The 18,126-nt window shown below is 36.2% G+C and overlaps 1 protein-coding gene across 7 annotated transcripts in view; it reads right to left on the bottom strand.

Moving 5' to 3' along the window:
• Positions 1–18,126, bottom strand: part of B3GALNT1 (beta-1,3-N-acetylgalactosaminyltransferase 1 (globoside blood group)) — a 32,366-nt gene that overhangs the window by 4,291 nt on the left and 9,949 nt on the right. For 5 of the 7 annotated variants that reach the window (XM_059920478.1, XM_059920479.1, XM_059920475.1 and 2 more), the window contains one exon: positions 2,503–2,567. The exons of 1 other annotated variant lie outside the window; for it this stretch is intronic. The gene's annotated coding sequence lies outside the window, so the exon portion shown is untranslated. Of the gene's footprint in view, positions 1–2,502; positions 2,568–13,609; positions 13,629–18,126 lie in introns of those variants that run through there. One more of the 7 variants, XM_059920480.1, reaches the window with a different exon arrangement.

The following is an 18,126-nucleotide window of genomic DNA, read 5'->3' on the forward strand; positions in this document are numbered from 1 at the left end:
GGGGAAGGGAACCCCCTTCCCCATTCCAATTTCTTTCTGAACATGTGCTGAAATAAAACATTAAAAAAAGCCCACGAATCTACAGAATTCAGAGAGTTCATGGGTTCATCATGGAAGAGCACTTGGTATTCAAGACGTAAAACCTCTAAGTTCTGACAGCAGATGGTGTCTTATGACATCCTACCACAGTTCCACTTGCCTGGATAAAGAACTCAGGGTCACTAAAAGGAGTGAAACATGAAACTTCTAAGAGACACTCTGCTGGTAGCCTCTCTTTAATTCTCTGTTTCACACACATACACAGAAGGCAACCCTGACATGAGACTGTCAACTACCACTTCCCAATCTACTCCCTCCCCTGTGAACCTCTATCTCTACTTACAAATACCCAAGACACATTAGTAAACTGAAAACTATGCAGCACATTTCAATTCCTGCCACGCTTTAGGATGCTCATATATTGATTTTCATCAGTCATATTTAAAAACCAGAATAGGATGTGACAAACAGGAAGGCACTGATATGTATCACTCCTTATACCAAAAACACTCCAAATGGATTAAAGATTCAAATGGGAGAAAAATAAACTGCTAGGAGCACAGACACACAAAAAATACAAATGAACATTTAACAATTTTGAAGTGGGGAAGAACTTTTAGTTATCCCAACTAAGGAAACAACCCAGAACTCATAAAGGAAATTTTGATCAAATAAAAATTTCAGAAAGTTCTTGAACAAGGTTGAAAAGCAAAAAAACAACGTGATAAAAAGCACAAACAAGGTTAAAAGATTAAAAAAAAAACAGGGAAAAAATACCTAAGATATTTATAATAATTTATAAGCCAAATAAGAGTTCATACAGCTTAATAAGAAATAGATGAATGCAAAAAGAGAATAAACAGCCAAAGGGGAAGTTCTCAAAAGAATTACAAATGATTGATAAAACAAGAAAAGATATCCAAACTCACAAGTAAGCAGAGATATTGACAAAAATCTCAAACTGGAAAATTAAGGGGGAAAAATGACAATACTTAGTTTGTGTGAGGAAAAGAGGCATTCTTGTGCACTTTCTGGAGAGATTTATTAAACATGTATCAAAAACTTGAATGTGCACACTCTTTGACCAATATCACTGCTAGCAATTTATCTTAAAGAAATAATCAGGCAACTGTGCATAATTTATAATATAAAAAATTATTTTAAAGTCTCCCAATAGGGAATTGGTTAAACAAAATTATGATACATCCATACAACAGTATACATTTATTCATTATATGCAATGATGCTTAGCTATATTCTCTTGATATATTACTTAGTGAAAGATGCAGTAGCAAAATTGCATATGTAGTATGATTCCTTTTGAAAGATGAAAAGACAAGTCTCCATAAATCCACATAGCCACACATGCAGAGTAAGATGTCTGGAAGGATGTCTGGAACCAATATGTCAATGGTTTCAATTCTGTGGACTTCCTGGAAGATTTCTTTCTTTTTTTTATCATTTGGACTTTCCACACTATTTGTGTATTGTCTTTGTAAATAGATAAAAACAAAGTAAAAAAATTGGACTTCATGCTTGCGTATCTCAAAGTTCCACTGAATGGTAGTAACCCTAAGCTAGCAGTTAGGATCCCAAGTTTCACCTTATCTCAGCTCTTCTCCCAAGGTGTGAGCATGTACAATTCATGATATTTCTAGTAGGTATTATTCTCTTTTGTCTCAGTAAATATTAACTAAATACAGTAAGCAATGATTTTTAAAATCCATTCAAAACACTGTTAATTCTAATATAACTCTAATAGGATGTATATTAGCTAATAATAATAGCATTACATACACACACAAAACCGTTTATAAAGTGTTTCAACAAATATTATTCGTTCCCCCCAATAACCCTATATTGTGGGCCAACTGGTTTTACTGTACATATTTTACAGGTGAATTTTAGAGTTCAAGTAAAATGAAGGTGAAATAAAAACACTCTGAAATGGACTAGGACTTATAAAGTGCACAAACTCTAGCTAAAAGAAGTACCAAGGGAATGTATTTTAGTATGAAGAAAAATGAACTCAGGAGGAAGGAAAGGAATTCAAGAAACAAAGGTAAGTCAAGAGATTATTGAAAGATAATGAAAACTAGTAAATATACATAGTAAAAGAGAGAGAGAGAGAGAAGAACAAGCACAAAAACAGTATTTTTTGGTGTGGTTAAAAAAGTGAAACCAAAATACTATATAAAAATGATGTGGTTGCTGTAAAAAAAGTTTCATTTAATAATGTATATTAACCTTTAGAGTGACGACCCTGAAAGAACAGACACTGAACATATACATTCCACACAGATTAAGAAATAAAAGAAACAAAGCAAGCTATCAACTCAACAGAGGGCAGGAGAAAAGGAAAAAAGCAGAGAAAATGCATGGCAAATGGAAAACCACAGAAGGAGGTGGCTAAAGTAAATTTAAATGCATCTGATATCAGAGTAAATATAAACGTAAACTCACCTACTGAAAAACAGACTCTCAGATTGGCTTAAAACTCTGTCATATACTACTTATAAGATACATGCCTAAAACAAAACAACACAAAAAGTTTAAAAATTAGGAAATTTTTTAAAAATCAGGAAAATGTCAATCAGAAATCTGCTGTAGTTATTTATTAACATCATGTATTTAAATGAACAGCATTTAAAAGGGACAAGGAGATTTTGTTACTAATAAAAGGAACCAACATATACATTCCACACAGATAAAGATAATTTAACAATCATGAAGCTATATAAACATAGAAACATAGTCTCAAAATACATAAAGCCAACTCTGAAAAGTATGAGTACAAATGGGAAAATCTATAATCCTAATAGGAGATTTTTAACAAATCTCTCTAAATAACTAAATACATCAAGCAGAAAAAAATAAGGATGTGAGTGTTTCAAATAAAATTATTAATATTATTAATAGTCTTGATTTAGTACCTTTCATTCAATTAAAAAGAACAGGAATGTTCTTTTCAAGACCACACGAAACATTTACTAAAAAACTGATCGTGGACTTCCCTGGTGGTCCAGTGGTTAAGAATCCACCTGCCAATGCAGGGGAAATGGGTTTGATCCTTGGTCCAGTAAGATCCCACATGCCGTGGGGTAACTAAGCCCGTGTACCACAACTGCTGAGCCTGCATGCCACAACTACTGAGCCCACGTGCTGCAACTACTGAAGCCCACACGCCTAGAGCCCGTGCTCCTCAACAAGAGAAGCCACTGCTCGCCACAACTAGAGAAAACCTGCGCGCAGCAATGAAGACCCAGTGCAGCCAAAATAAATAAATAAAAATAAAATGATTATACTAAAAAAAAAACTGATCATATTAGGTTACATAAGCTGTCTCCAAAATTCAAAACTTAATTTAACACAGGCCCCATTATCTGACCACAGTATTATTTCAGCTTAACTACCAAAACATATCTTGAAAAGCACATAAACAAACACACAAAAAATCCTGTCAGGAAACTCAAAACCCTTACACACCCAACTTTTGTTTAATCCATGAACTTAAAGAGAATGCCACAGTGGTAATCATAAAATACATACAACTGAATACCAGCAATGTATAACATTTCAATGAGGAAGATATTATACCAATCCCTTACTTGAAAATTACTGGGGGAGAAGACAAGTCAATTTTTTTCTCTTGTTGTTTTGTTTTAAAGAGTGATTTGTAGTTCAGGGAAGACAAATAGCTCCAAGTGAAGAGGAGAAGCTCTTCTTTATAGAAAACTGCTAATTATGAATGTAGATAGAATGACAGAATAAGAAAACTATCATGTTGCAACCTTTCATGAAATTACTGATTCAGGCAATGATTATCCATCAGTGTTTTAATCATCAAATGAAAGATTGATGGGGAATTAGACATTGTATGGTACCAAAGTAACACCACAAAGATTACTTTTTACTTGTAAGGACTGAAAAAAATATAAAATTCACAGTGAAGGAATGCTACCACTCTCATCCAATCATCAATCTCAGCATTATAAATAATGGAACAAACACATATTATGGGTCTCCAAATGAGATACAATGTGAAGTGTACATCCTAGCCAAAATGTTTAACTGGAATCTAATCACGTTTTATATGAAATACAGAGAATAGAAGCACAAGCTAAGAACTCCACAAGGAAACACTCCAACAAACCCAGGAGGTGGGGTGTTCTATGGGACAACTAGCATGGTGTCTACAGCCAGTCAATCCCGTAAAACAAGGGATGGCTTGAGATTAAAAGAGATTAAGAGACATACACAATTGCAGTGTATGATCCCAGACTGGATCCTGGAGAAACTGAAGACAATGTTGATATTAGGTGATGTGAAAAGGATTCTTTATTTTGTTAGGTGTGATGATGTTAACTGAAAATGTTCCTGGGTAAATAAATGTGCTATATCCATACAATGGAATACTATTCAGCTATAAAAAGAAACAAAGTACTGATACAGGCTATAACATTTTATTTAAGAATTCAGAACATGGGGATGGCTTCACTGGGGAATTTACCAAACATACAAAGAACTTATACCAATCGTTCTCAAACTCTTCCAAAAGACTGAAGAGGCAGGAACACTCCCCCAAAGTCATTCTATGAAGCCACTATCACCCTGATACCAAAATCAGACAAAGATACCACCAAAAAAGAAAATTACAGGCCAATATCTTTAATGAATATAGATGCAAAAATTCTCAACAAAATACTAGCAAACAGAATTCAAGAACACAAAAAAAAGATCATACAACATGATCAAGTTGGATTCATTCATCCCAGGGTCACAAGGATGGTTCAACGTATGCAAATCAATCAATGTGATACACCACATCAACGAAAGAAAAGACAAAACCACATGATCATTTCAACAGATGCAGAAAAAGCATCTGATAAAATTCAACATACATTCATGTTAAAAACTCTTATCAAAGTGAGTATAGAGGGAACATATCTCAACATAATAAAAGCTATTTTTGACAAACCCACAGCCAACATAATACTTGGTAAGAAGCTAAAAACCTTCTCACTAAAATCTGGAAGAAGACAAGGATGCCCACTCTCACCACTTCTATTCAACGTAGTATTGGAAGTCCTAGCCATGGCAATCAGAGAAGAAAAAGAAATAAAAGGTATCCAAATTGGAAAGGAAGATGTAAAAATTGTCATTATATGTAGATGACATGATACCATATATAGAAAACTCCACACAGAAACTACTAGAACTGATAAACAAACTCAGTACGTTAGCAGGATACAAAATCACCATACAGAAATCTGTTGCATTTCTTTACAATAACAATGAAATGTAGAAAGGGAAAGTTTTTTTAAAATCCCTTTTAAAATTGCATCAAAAAAGAAAAATACTTAGGAATAAACCGCACCAAGGAGGAGAAAGACTTATATATTGAGAACTATGAGACATTGATAAAGGAAACTGAAGCTGATTCAAAGAAATGAAAAGATATACCATGCTACTGGATTAGAAGAATTAATATTGTTAAAATGGCCATACTACCCAAAACAATCTACAGATTTAATGTGATCCCTATCAAATTACACATGAGATTTTTCACAGAACCAGAACAAATAATCCTAAAATTTATATGGAATCACCAAAGCAATCCTGAGAAAAAAGATCAAAGCTGGAGGCATAACTCTCCTAGACTTCAGACAATACTACAAAGCTACAGTAATCAAAACAGCATGGTACTGGCACAAAAACAGACATATGGATCAATGGAACAGAAGAGAAAGCCCCAAAATAAACCTATATACCTATAGTCAATTAATCTTTGAAAGGAGACAAGAATATACAATGGAGAAAAGACAATCTCTTCAGCAAGTGGTGTTGGGAAAGCTGGACAGCCGCATGTAAACCAATGAAGTTAGAACACTCCCTCACACCATACACAAAAAGAAACTCAAAATGGCTTAAAGACTTTATATATAAGACATGACACCATAAAACTCCTAAAAGATAACATAGGCAAAACATTCTCTGACATAAATTGTAGCAATGTTTTCTTATGTTAGTCTCCCAAGGCAATAGAAATAAAAGCAAAAATAAACAAATGGGATATAATTAAACTTACAGGCTTTTGCAAAGCAAAAGAAACTATAAACAAAACGAAAAGACAAATTACAGACTGGGAAAAATATTTGAAAACGATGTAACTGACAAGGGCTTAATTTCCAAAATATACAAAAAGCTCATACAACTCAGTTACAAAAAAACAAACAACCCAATAAAAAAATGGGCAGAAGACCTAAACAGACATTTCTCCAAAGAAAACATATAGATGGCCAACAGGCACATGAAAAGATGCTCAACTTCACTAATTATTAGAGAAATGCAAATCAAAACTACAATGAGGTATCACCTCACACTGGTCAGAATGGTCATCATCAAAAAGTCTACAAATAATAAATGCTGGAGAGGGAGTGGAGAAAAGGGAACCCTTCTACACTGTTGGTGAGAATGCAAACTGTTGCAGCCACTATGGAAAGCAGTATGGAAGTTCCTTAAAAAACTAAAACTAGAGTTACCATATGATCCAGCAAACCCGCTCCTCAGCATATATCCAGAAAAAAACTCTAATTTGAAAAGATACATGCACCCCAATGTTCACAGCAGCACTATTTACAATAGCCAAGACACGGAAGCAACCTTAAATTTCCATTGACAGATGAATGGATAAAGAAAATGTGGAATACAATAGACTGCTACTCAGCCATAGAAAAGAGTGAAATAATGCCATTTGCAGCAACATGGATGGACCTAGAAATTACCACATTAAGTGAAGTCAGACAGAGAAAGACAAATATCATATGGCATCATCTATATGTGGAATCTAAAATATGATACGAATGAACTTATTTACAAAACAGAAACAGACTCACCGACATAGAAAACAAACTTATGGTTACCAAAGGGGAAGGGGGATGTGGGATAAATTAGGAGTCTGGGATTAGCAGATACAAACTACTATATATAAAGTAAATAAACAAGTTCCTACTGTATAGCACAAGGAACTATCTTCAATATCCTGTAATAAACCATAATGAAAAAGAATATGTGTATATGTATATATATATATATGTGTGTGTGTATATATATATACACACACACACACACACATATATAAAACTGAATCACTTTGCTGTACACCAGAAACTAACACAACATTGTAAATTAACTACACTTCAAGAAAAAAAAAAAAAAAGAATTCAGAAAATGGGTGAACCTAAAAAACATTATGCTAAGTAAAAGAAACCCAACACAAAAGACCATATATTATATGAAATGCCCAGGACAGACAAATCTATAGGCAGTAGGTTAGTGGTTACCTGGGGGTGGGATCAGTGACTGACTGCAAATGGACATAAAGGATCTTTTTAGGGTAATGGAAATATTTTAAAATTTGATTGTGGTAATGGTTGCAGAACCCTGTAAATTTAGTAAAAATCATTCAATTGTATAATTAAAATGAAATAATTGTATGGTATGTAAGTCATACCTCAATAAAGCTGTTAAAATTTTTTTTAATTTAAAAAATATTTTCCTATTTTTAAGAGTCATACACTGATATATTTAGGAGTAGAATGTCACAATATCTATATTTAATTTAAAATATTTCAGTAATAAAAACTAAAGAGAGTTAAGAAAACAAAAAAATTCCCTCGCTCATGTATTTCTGGTGGAGTAAAAAGTGGTAACACCTCTATGGAGGGCAGTTTGGAAATACATACTTGTACAAATTACAAATACATTTATTATTTTATCAGTAATTTTGTTCCTGAAGTTTATTTCAGATACAGGTGCATATGTCCAAAATGATGCATGTATATAAGGTTATTGGCTGCAAAACTGTTTGTAACAGTAAATAATTAAAAATAAGCCAAGGGATCACAATGAGAGATTTCTTATATACACCATGATACATCCACCCAATAGAAAACTTTACAGCAGTAAAAAAAAAAAAAAAAAGAATAAGGATGTTCTCTAAGTACTGACATGGAAAGATTTCTAGAATACATCAAGTGAAGAAGTAAGATATAGAACAATGTTTATAATATGTTAACTTTTGCGTCAGAAAGGAATACGAATTAAAACCAATATTTGTATGTACGTATGAAAAACAGTGGAAAGACACACATAGTGGACAGAGAGGAATGCAGTGGATAAGAAAGAAAGGTGAGAGCACTCCTTTTTATATTACTTTGTTATACTACTTGGCATCACTTTGTTATATTACATTGTTACCTATATATATTTTAAATATTATTTTGACTCTTATACTTGAATACATTAAAATTCAAAACAATGAAAACAAAAATTTTCCCTCATTTAAAAAAGTGCTACATATGAAAATGCACTGGGTATTACTAAAACAATCCTTACAGAAAATTAACTTTTAAAAATAATGTACTTTTTTAGGACTTCCCTGGTGGCACAGTGGTTAAGAATCCGCCTGCCAATGCAGGAGACACGGGTTCGATCCCTGGTCCAGGAAGATCCCACATGCTGCAGAGCAACTAAGCCCGTGCACCACAACTACTGAGCCTGCGCGCCACAACTACTGAAGCCCACATGCCTAGAGCCCATGCTCCGCAACAAGAGAAGCCACCGCAATGAGAAGCATGCACATCGCAACAAAGAGTGGCCCCCACTTGCTGCAACTAGAGAAAGCCCGTGCACAGCAACGAAGACCCAATGCAGCCAAAAATAAATAAATTTATAAAAAAAGAAAAAAGAAAACATAAAAATAATGTACCTTTTTAAAAAAGTAGAATTACTTTATATATTTTTTGTATCCATGTGATATATTTTTTTACTGGCTTATAATTTACATACAGTAAAATTCATCCTTTTTGTTGTACTGTTCTGTAAGTTTTGACGCTTATGTAACCACCAGCACAATCAAGATATGAAACAGCTCCATCACAACAAACATTCTACTGGTGTCCCTTTGTAATCAGTCCTTCCCCCAATACCCAGGCAACCACGGATGTTTTTCATCCCTATATTTTTGCCTTTACCAGAATGTCACATAAATGGAATGATATGTTATGCAGACTTTTTAGTCTGTCTTCTTTCATCAGCATTAATAGATAACATATTTTAAAAAACACATTGAAAATAAATGATCTGAGTATAAGAAATTTAAAAAAATTCCTATGTTATTACTAAGAAAACAAAAGGAATAATAAAGATAAAACAGAAAATAATGAAAAACAAAAACCAATACAGATGATTATTAAAAAAACAAACATTAGGAATAGAAAGGAAGTTCCTTAACCTGTTGAAGAAACCATAGCAAACTTAATGATGAAACTTCAGAAGTATTTCCATTAAAGTCAGGAAAAAGACAAGGATGCCCACTATCACCTCTACTATTCAGTGTTTTTCTAGTGAGCCTTACTATCCCCTAAACAAGAAGAGGAAATAAGATATAAAAATCGTCAAGGAAGGGAAAAAACTGCCCTTATTTTCATATTATATAATCATCTACATAGAAAACTCAAGGGGAAAAAGATAACATCAAAGAACTAACAGGTTTACCAAGATGCTGGATATGAGCTTACATACAAATCAGAAACATTAAAACAATAAATAAAATTAAAATCTAACACGAAAAACACAATAGCAACAAAAACTACAGTGTCAAATAAAGGTAACAAAAGATGCGCTGAACCCTGATGTAGAAAACTAAAAAACTTTTCTGAAGAGTATAAAAAAGATGTGAATAAACAACAGAGATAACATGTTCGGGGATAAGAAAACTCCAGTGTAAGATTCCACTTCCCCAAACTGATCAATAAATTCATAGGATTATGAAAGGAACTTAATGATCTAGGAATAACCAACAAAATTTTGAGAACAAAGAATGAAGTTGGGGTTCTGGTGGATTTGGTGTTATCAAATATTTTGCAGAGCTCAGTAATTAAACCAGAGGAATAGAACAACGTATTAAACAGCTGGATAACAGGACCAGAAATAGACCCACCCATCCGTAGGGACTTGAAAAATGGCAGAGGTGGCTCTGCAAACCAATGGGGAAAGTATTCAATAAACTGTTTTGGAATAAATGTGGAAAAAGTAAAATTATATTCATATTTCTAAAATAAAATACCGAGTCGATAAAAGAATTAAATGTAAAAAAAGCAAAACTAATACCACGATAAGAAATACAGAATAGATTTGTGACCTTAGCATGGGGAAAGTCTTTGTAAACAAGTCACAAAAAGCATATCCCATAAAAGAGAGGCGAAACAGATTGGGTCACAACAAGATATCAAACTACTTATAAGACAAGACACCATAAACACAGTTAAAAGATGAGCCACATGGGACTTCCCTGGTGGTCCAGGGGTTAAGACTCCATGCTTCCACTGCAGGGGGCGTGGGTTCGATCCCTGCTCAGGGAACTAAGATCCTGCATGTCACGTGGTGCCACCAAAAATAATAAAATAAAATAAAATATTAAAAAAAAAATACATGAGCCTCAGGCTCAGAGAAGATATTTACAACAAGTAAAAACAAAGGACTGGTATACAGAATCTCTTCTGGATATATATTTGTTATATAATATATATTTGTAATAATCTGCTGTCATTATTTTCTGTTTATATAAAGTTTATATAAAACTTACCAATCAAAAGGAAAATGAGTGACATAAACAAGACGTTCACAGAAGAGGAAAGAAAGAGTGGCCAACGGACATGAAAAGAGCAAGTTGATCTCAATAGTAATCACGGAAGTGCAAATTAAAGTCAGATACAAAATTTTTAAACCATCGAAAAATCTCCAAGTTTAATATTAATCAGGTACTGGAGTAAATGCTATTTGTCACACACTGTGAAGCAAAAACTGTTGCAGCCCCTCTGGTAAGCAATAGGGCTGCATCTAGCAAAACTGAAAACCAGCCACTCCTCTTGTGGGAACACACCCTAGAAAAACTCTCATACGTGTACCCATGTGGAGACATGTACAAGCATGCTCATTAGGGGGACTACGAAAGTGGAAAATTCGAGGTAACCTAATTGTCTATCCATAAGATAATAGATAAATAAAACCTGGTCTGTCTTCCAGTGGAATCCTACAAGATAGTTACTAGATTTGTACATAGTATATCAATTTGAAAATAAAAAGTTGAGTAAAAAAATACAAGTTGAATGATTACACATATATAAAATACACCATTTAGATAAACAGTTTTAAACCACATACAAGAAACAGTAAGCTTTCAGAAGCAGCTATAAAACTATTTTTTAAAGGGAATGCATGAACACCTTCCACACTAAGCAGTGTGGGTGTCACTGTGAAAGAATGAAGGGGGTGTGTGGGGAAAACAGGAGAAAACAGATTAGACACAAATACTATAAAATATTAGCAGTTGTTAATTCAGGGTGATAGAAAAATAGGCCTTCTCATAGTTTTCTTTGTAATTTAAATTTATCAAAACAGGAAAAAAAGCATAATAAAAATGCAGTTAGATGGCTCACCCTCAATCTTGTCTGCAACACTTAATGGCTGTGTGACCTTGGAGAAGTTAACTTCTCAAAAGTGTCTCCTTCCAGATATACATCATCAATACCAATTTAGTTACTGTGAGGTTTATGCGGAAACATGAATTAACCAGTCAGCACTAGGGCACTCTGTAGTTTCTGAAGTTAAACGACGTTCAGCCATGCAGATAAATGCACACACTATGAGGTCACAGAAGTCAAGCTGGCCTGGCCTGAGATCTGGGATTGGCTCATTCCCTGACAGTGGGAGCACAGGTCTTCTTAGGAAGGCTGAGCAGTGGTCTTTGTGAACCCTGACACTGTTCTAAATCCCATGTCCCAGGGGAGGGACAGAAAGAAAAACCTAAAACATCAATGCATAGAAAAATATAAAAAGGCCCAACAAGGACACTATTATTTTACTACTGACTTCTTAAATAATAATGTCACATAGCACCGTCAACAAATAAATTATATTTATAATTTAAAAATAATTTTCATTTTATAAAAAATAAACTTGTGATTGTATTAACTGCACATGCATTCACCAACTAGACTCTAAAAAATTTACATTAAGCAAACCATCTTCTCTATCTTACAAGTGTAGCACAACGCTGGGTGCACAGCAGGCCACCAGTAATTACTGTTGATTTGGTGGCTGATCAACAACAGCTGAAGAAGCATCTCAAATAATAGAAAAGCCCAGAAAACCTACAGAGACAGAACAGTTGTCAGCGTCCAGATTATTAAGCATGCAAATGCTTTAACCATCAAATGAAACCACTGTCCTCAGAGAAGGAACCAACATCTCAGTTATTAAGCACAGAACTTTATGGCAGCCAAAGATGCCTGCATCTGTGTCTTATCTACAGGTGTTACAGAGCCTCAAAAGGGCTGTGGACCAAAAAACTGGACATCATTCAAACTATTATTTTTTAATGGAGGGCTTTTCAGAGTTTTTAATATGTTAATGTACGTTCTCTGAGAAGAGGATATATTACGCAATGTTTCTCAAACTTATCTGAACAAAGAACCCATTTTAAGTTTCAGAGCCTCTGGCAGGACTAGAATTCCGCACTTTGGGAAATGCTATCCTAGAACATCTTTGTATTCACTGAATCATGAAACTAATTTTGATGATTTAATAAATAAATATTTAAGTAGTAGTTTGAAGTAAAAAAGGAAACCCAAAAAACTAAACAAACTGGTTTAACTACTTTGGAAAATTTTTTAGTGTTATTCACTAAGATATAACATACATGTACCCAATGACACGGCTACTACACCCTCAGGCAGAACATTCAACAATGTATAGGTCCATAAGGACACCAAAAAATGTTCACTAAAGTTTTTAATAGCACACTATTCATGAGAGCCCCAACCTGGAAACAACCCACAGTAGAAGAAAGAAATTTAGAGAATAGCACATTATACAAAATGAAAACGAACAAACTACATCTCCACATGACATCACGGAGAATCTCTCAACCATAAGGTTGAGCTACAGAAGCCAGGTACATAAAGAACAGACACTACAATGAGATTTACACAAAGTTGAAAAGCAGGCAGAAGTAATCTAAAGTATTAGAATTCAGGACACTGGTGACTTCTGGGGAGAAGGAGGAAATATAATTGGGAGAGACTGGAGGGGACCTTCTGGGGTGTTGGTCATGTGCTGTTTCTGTACCTAGATGGTAGCTACAGGTGTGTTCACTCTGATAATTTATCTTCTAACTTGCACACTTTTCTTTTTGCATGCCATACTTCAATAGAAATGTACAAAAGAGCTTGGCAGTCCAATCAATTATCTGTTTACTCAAGATACTATGTGCATTCAGTGTAGGCAGGTGTCCACACGATGTGCTGGCCCTGGATGCCCCAGCTGTGGGAAGAGCACAGGCACTAAGCCATGTCATCTTCAAGAGAGCCCACGAATTAAGGAGCTTTAAAGACCTTTACTGTTCACCTTTCACAGGTGAGGAAACTAAGGCTTAGAGAGAGTCAGTAACTTGCCCAAAGTCACAGGCTATAAGTGGTAGAGACAAAAATCAAACAGGACTCCAAACCTCACGTTCTTGGCCACTGCCCTTCCTATCCTGGGGAGTCTGCCGCAGCCCTCCTGACCAGAGCTGCTCTGAGTGGGTTTTAACTTCTTGGAACCATTGAACCTTGAGAGAAACAGTAAAGCAGCATCACAGCCTTACCATCTTTACACAGAAACACTCAAGATTCACATTCTCAAAATCTGAAATATGAGTTACTAACAACAGTAATGAATAGTAACTAATAATTCATGCAGGTATGGACCTTTTATTTTGCATCAAAAACATGCTAGGCACAAGAAAATAAACTGGGGGGGGGGTGGGCGGAGGGATCAGCTCAAATGCAAGGGTTCTAGAGAAATGGAAAAGAGAGTTGAGTTACAGCAATGGTACAATTATTTAAGCAAAAATAGCCTGATATTCTTTCCTGGGGTGCAAAAATGTTGGTTATTTTCTACAAAGTGAAAGTAAATTTAATTATTTAAAAAATATATAAAATGTTTCTAATTGCAAATGTAATACATGTTCATCAGAGAACTGTGAATGCAAAAACAAAGCACAAAGACAATAAAAGCTGAAAGACAGTGTTAACATTTTTTTTTTTTTTGGCTGCACCATGCAGCATGTGGGATCTTAGTTCCCAGACCAGGGATCAAATCTGTGCCCCAATTTTTTTCCTTTTTATGGCTGAGTAATATTGCATTGTATACATGTACCACATCTTCTTTATCCATTCCTCTGTTGATGGACATTTAGGTTGTTTCCATGTCCTGGCTATTGTAAATAGTGCTGCAATGAACATTGGGGTGCATGTGTCTTTTTGAATTATGGTTTTCTCTGGGTACGTGCCCACTAGTGGGATTGCTGGGTCACATGGCAGTTCCATTTTTAGTTTTTTAAGGAACCTCCATACTGTTCTCCATAGCAGCTGTATCAATTTACATTCCCACCAACAGTGTAAGAGGGCTCCCTTTTCTCCACACCCTAATGACTGTCATACAGAGTGAAGTCAGAAAGAGAAAAACAAATATCGTACATTAACACATATACGTGGAATCTGAAAAAATTGGTATAGATGATCTTATTTACAAAGCAGAAATAGAGCCACAGACGTAGAGAACAAATGCATTGGTACCAAGGGGGAAAGGAGGGGGTGGGATGAATTGGGAGATTGGGATTGACATATATACACTATTGATGCTATGTATAAAATAGATAACTAATGAGAACCTACTGTATAGCACAGGGAACTCTACTCAGTGCTCTGTGGTGACCTAAATGGGAAGGAAATCCAAAAAAGAGGGGATATATGATATCCAAAAAAGAGGAGATATATGTATACGTATAGCTGATTCACTTTGCTGTACAGTATAAACTAACACAATATTGTAAAGCAACTATACTCCAATAAAAATTAAAAATAAAAAACATAAGGAACTCTTACAACTCAATAGCAAAAAAAAAAAAAAAGTCCAATTAAAACATGGGCAAGGGGCTTCCCTGGTGGCGCAGTGGTTGAGAATCTGCCTGCCAATGCAGGGGACACGGGTTCGAGCCCTAGTCTGGGAAGATCCCACATGCCGCGGAACAACTGGGCCCGTGAGCCACAACTACTGAGCCTGCGCGTCTGGAGCCTGTGCTCCGCAACAAGAGAGGCCGCGATAGTGAGAGGCCCGCGCACCGCAATGAAGAGTGGCCCCCACTTGCCGCAACTAGAGAAAACCCTCGCACAGAAATGAAGACCCAACACAGCCATAAATAAAATAAATAAATAAAAATAAAAAAATAAAAACAGGAGCTGTTGTTTAAAAAAAAAAAATGGGCAAAAGACTTGAATAAACATTTTTCCAAAGAAGATTTACAAATTTACAAAAGGCCAACATGTATATGAAAAGGTGTCCAGTATCACTAATCATCAGGGAAATGCAAATCAAAACCACAATGAGATATCACCTCACACCTGTTAGAATTGCTACCATGAAAAACACACAAGGGATAACAAGTGTAGGTGAGTATATGCAGAAAAGGGAACCCTTGGGCACTGTTGGTAAGAATGTAAATTGGTTCAGCCGCTATGGAAAACAGTATGGAGTTTCCTCAAAAACTTAAAAATGGAACTACCATATGATCCAACAATCCCACTTCTGAGTATATATCCAAAGAAGACAAAATTATCAAACCTCAGAGATATCTGCACTACCATGTTCACTGCAGCATTATTCACAATAGCCAAGATATGGAAGCAACCTAAATGCATATTGATGGATGAATGGATAAAGAAAATATGGCATACACACACACACACACACACACACACACACACACACACAGAGGAATATTATTCAACCATAAAAAAGAAAACATCCTGCCATTTGTAACAACATGGATGGACCTGGAGATCATTAGGCTAAGGGAAATAAGTCAGAGAAAGACAAATACTGCATGGTCTCATTTATATGTGGAATCTAGTAACATTTAATTCATAGAAACAGTAGAATGGTGGTTGCCAGGAACTAGGGGGTGGGAGAAATGGGGAGATGTTGGTCAAAGGGTACAAACTTCCAGTTATAAGACTGTGTTCTGGGGCTTCCCTGGTGGCGCAGTGGTTGAGAATCTGCCTGCCAATGCAGGGGACACAGGTTCGAGTCCTGGTCTGGGAAGATCCCACATGCCGCAGAGCAACTGGGCCCGTGAGCCACAATTACTGAGCCTGCACGTCTGGAGCCTGTGCTCCGCAACAAGAGAGGCCACGATAGTGAGAGGCCCGCGCACTGCAATGAAGAGTGGCCCCCACTTGCCACAACCAGAGAAAGCCCTCGCACAGAAACGAAGATCCAAGACAACCATAAATAATAAATAAATAAATAAAAAATAAAAAAAAAAAAAGAATGTATTCTGGGGAATCTAACGTACGATGTGTGGACCGTTTAACAATACTGTATTGTTAGTACTTGAAAGTTGCTAATAGAGTAAATCTTAACTGTTCTCACCACAAAAAAACAAAAACAAAACCAAAAACCAACCCACGCCCCCTGCAGTGGAAGCACAGAATCCTAACCACTGGACCGCCAGGGAAGTCCCGCAATGTTAACATTTTTGATGAAGATCTATCAAGCCTGCCTCTCCTCAGGAAAACATAAGCCCCCATCCCACCAGCTGCCACTGCCCTCATCCTACCCCTGTTTCAGCCACAAGGGCTTCCTTTCTGATCCCTGACTGTGTCAAACTCTTTCCCTCCCTCAGGGAGTCTGCCCTTGTTCTCCCTCTAACTCAAAAGCTGGTTCTTGGAAAGTCTGGCTCCTTCTCATGCTTTAGGTCTCAGCAAAATGTCATTTAGTTTAGCCCTTTCCTGGCCCCTTATCTCAAGTAGTTCCCCCAGCCCCTATCTTCTATCACATTCCTCATTATTCTCCTCTAAGCCCTTAGCCCTACCTGGAATTCTTTGCCTGTTTGTTGTCTGTTCCCTTCACAAGAATGTAAGTTTATGAAGGAAAGGCCTTGCCCATCTTGTTCAATGCCATATGCCCAGAGCCTAGCACACAGTAGGTGCTTGATGGATATCTAAATATTGTACAAATGGTCTGGTAATGTGTTTTTATCCACTTAACATATTATGAAAATATTCCCAAGAATAAACTGAATCCAAAAGTAAATTCCTGAGTTTCTGTTAGATTATGCTTACTATTCTTCAGCTATTTTCTAATACAAAGCCTTATTCTAACAGGCTGCACTGATTCTGATAAAGTTCATTTAAAAATAAAAGGTCCAGGGGCTTCCCTGGTGGCGCAGTGGTTGAGAATCTGCCTGCCAATGCAGGGGACACGGGTTCGAGCCCTGGTCTGGGAAGATCCCACATGCCGTGGAGCAACTGGGCCCGTGAGCCACAACTACTGAGCCTGCGCGTCTGGAGCCTGTGCTCTGCAACAAGAGAGGCCGCGATAGTGAGAGGCCCGCGCACCACGATGAAGAGTGGCCCCCGCTTGCCGCAACTAGAGAAAACCCTCGCACAGAAATGAAGACCCAACATAGTCATAAATAAATAAATAAATAATAATTTAAAATGAATGTCTGCTTATAAAAAAAAAAAGGTCCAGACAGGAAAAAACAAACACACAAACAAACGAAAAACAAATTTCAATGAAATTCTGGGCCCAAGCATGCTAGATTCAGGGTCATCCAAGGAGAAAACACGAGCTAACTATTAAAGATAATTACTGGAAACTCCCTGGTGGTCCAGTGGTTAGGACTCCACACTTCCACTGCAGGGTTTGATCCCTGGTTGGGGAACGAAGATCCTGCCCGCAAGCAGCCAAAAAAAAAAAAAAAAAAAAAACCATAATTACTAAACTGCTGCCAGCTGTGCAACATTCTGACTTCTGCATAAAACATGATACTACAAAGGAGTAGAAATCCTAATTGCCTAAAAAAGGTCCTATGCATATAGGGTTTAATACAAAATGATAGGACTTCCCCGGTGGCACAGTGGTTAAGAATCCGCCTGCCAATGCAGGGAACATGGGTTCAATCCCTGGTCCAGGAAG

Source organism: Balaenoptera ricei, chromosome 4, assembly GCF_028023285.1.
Source record: "Balaenoptera ricei isolate mBalRic1 chromosome 4, mBalRic1.hap2, whole genome shotgun sequence".
NCBI classification, from domain to species: Eukaryota; Metazoa; Chordata; class Mammalia; order Artiodactyla; family Balaenopteridae; genus Balaenoptera; species Balaenoptera ricei.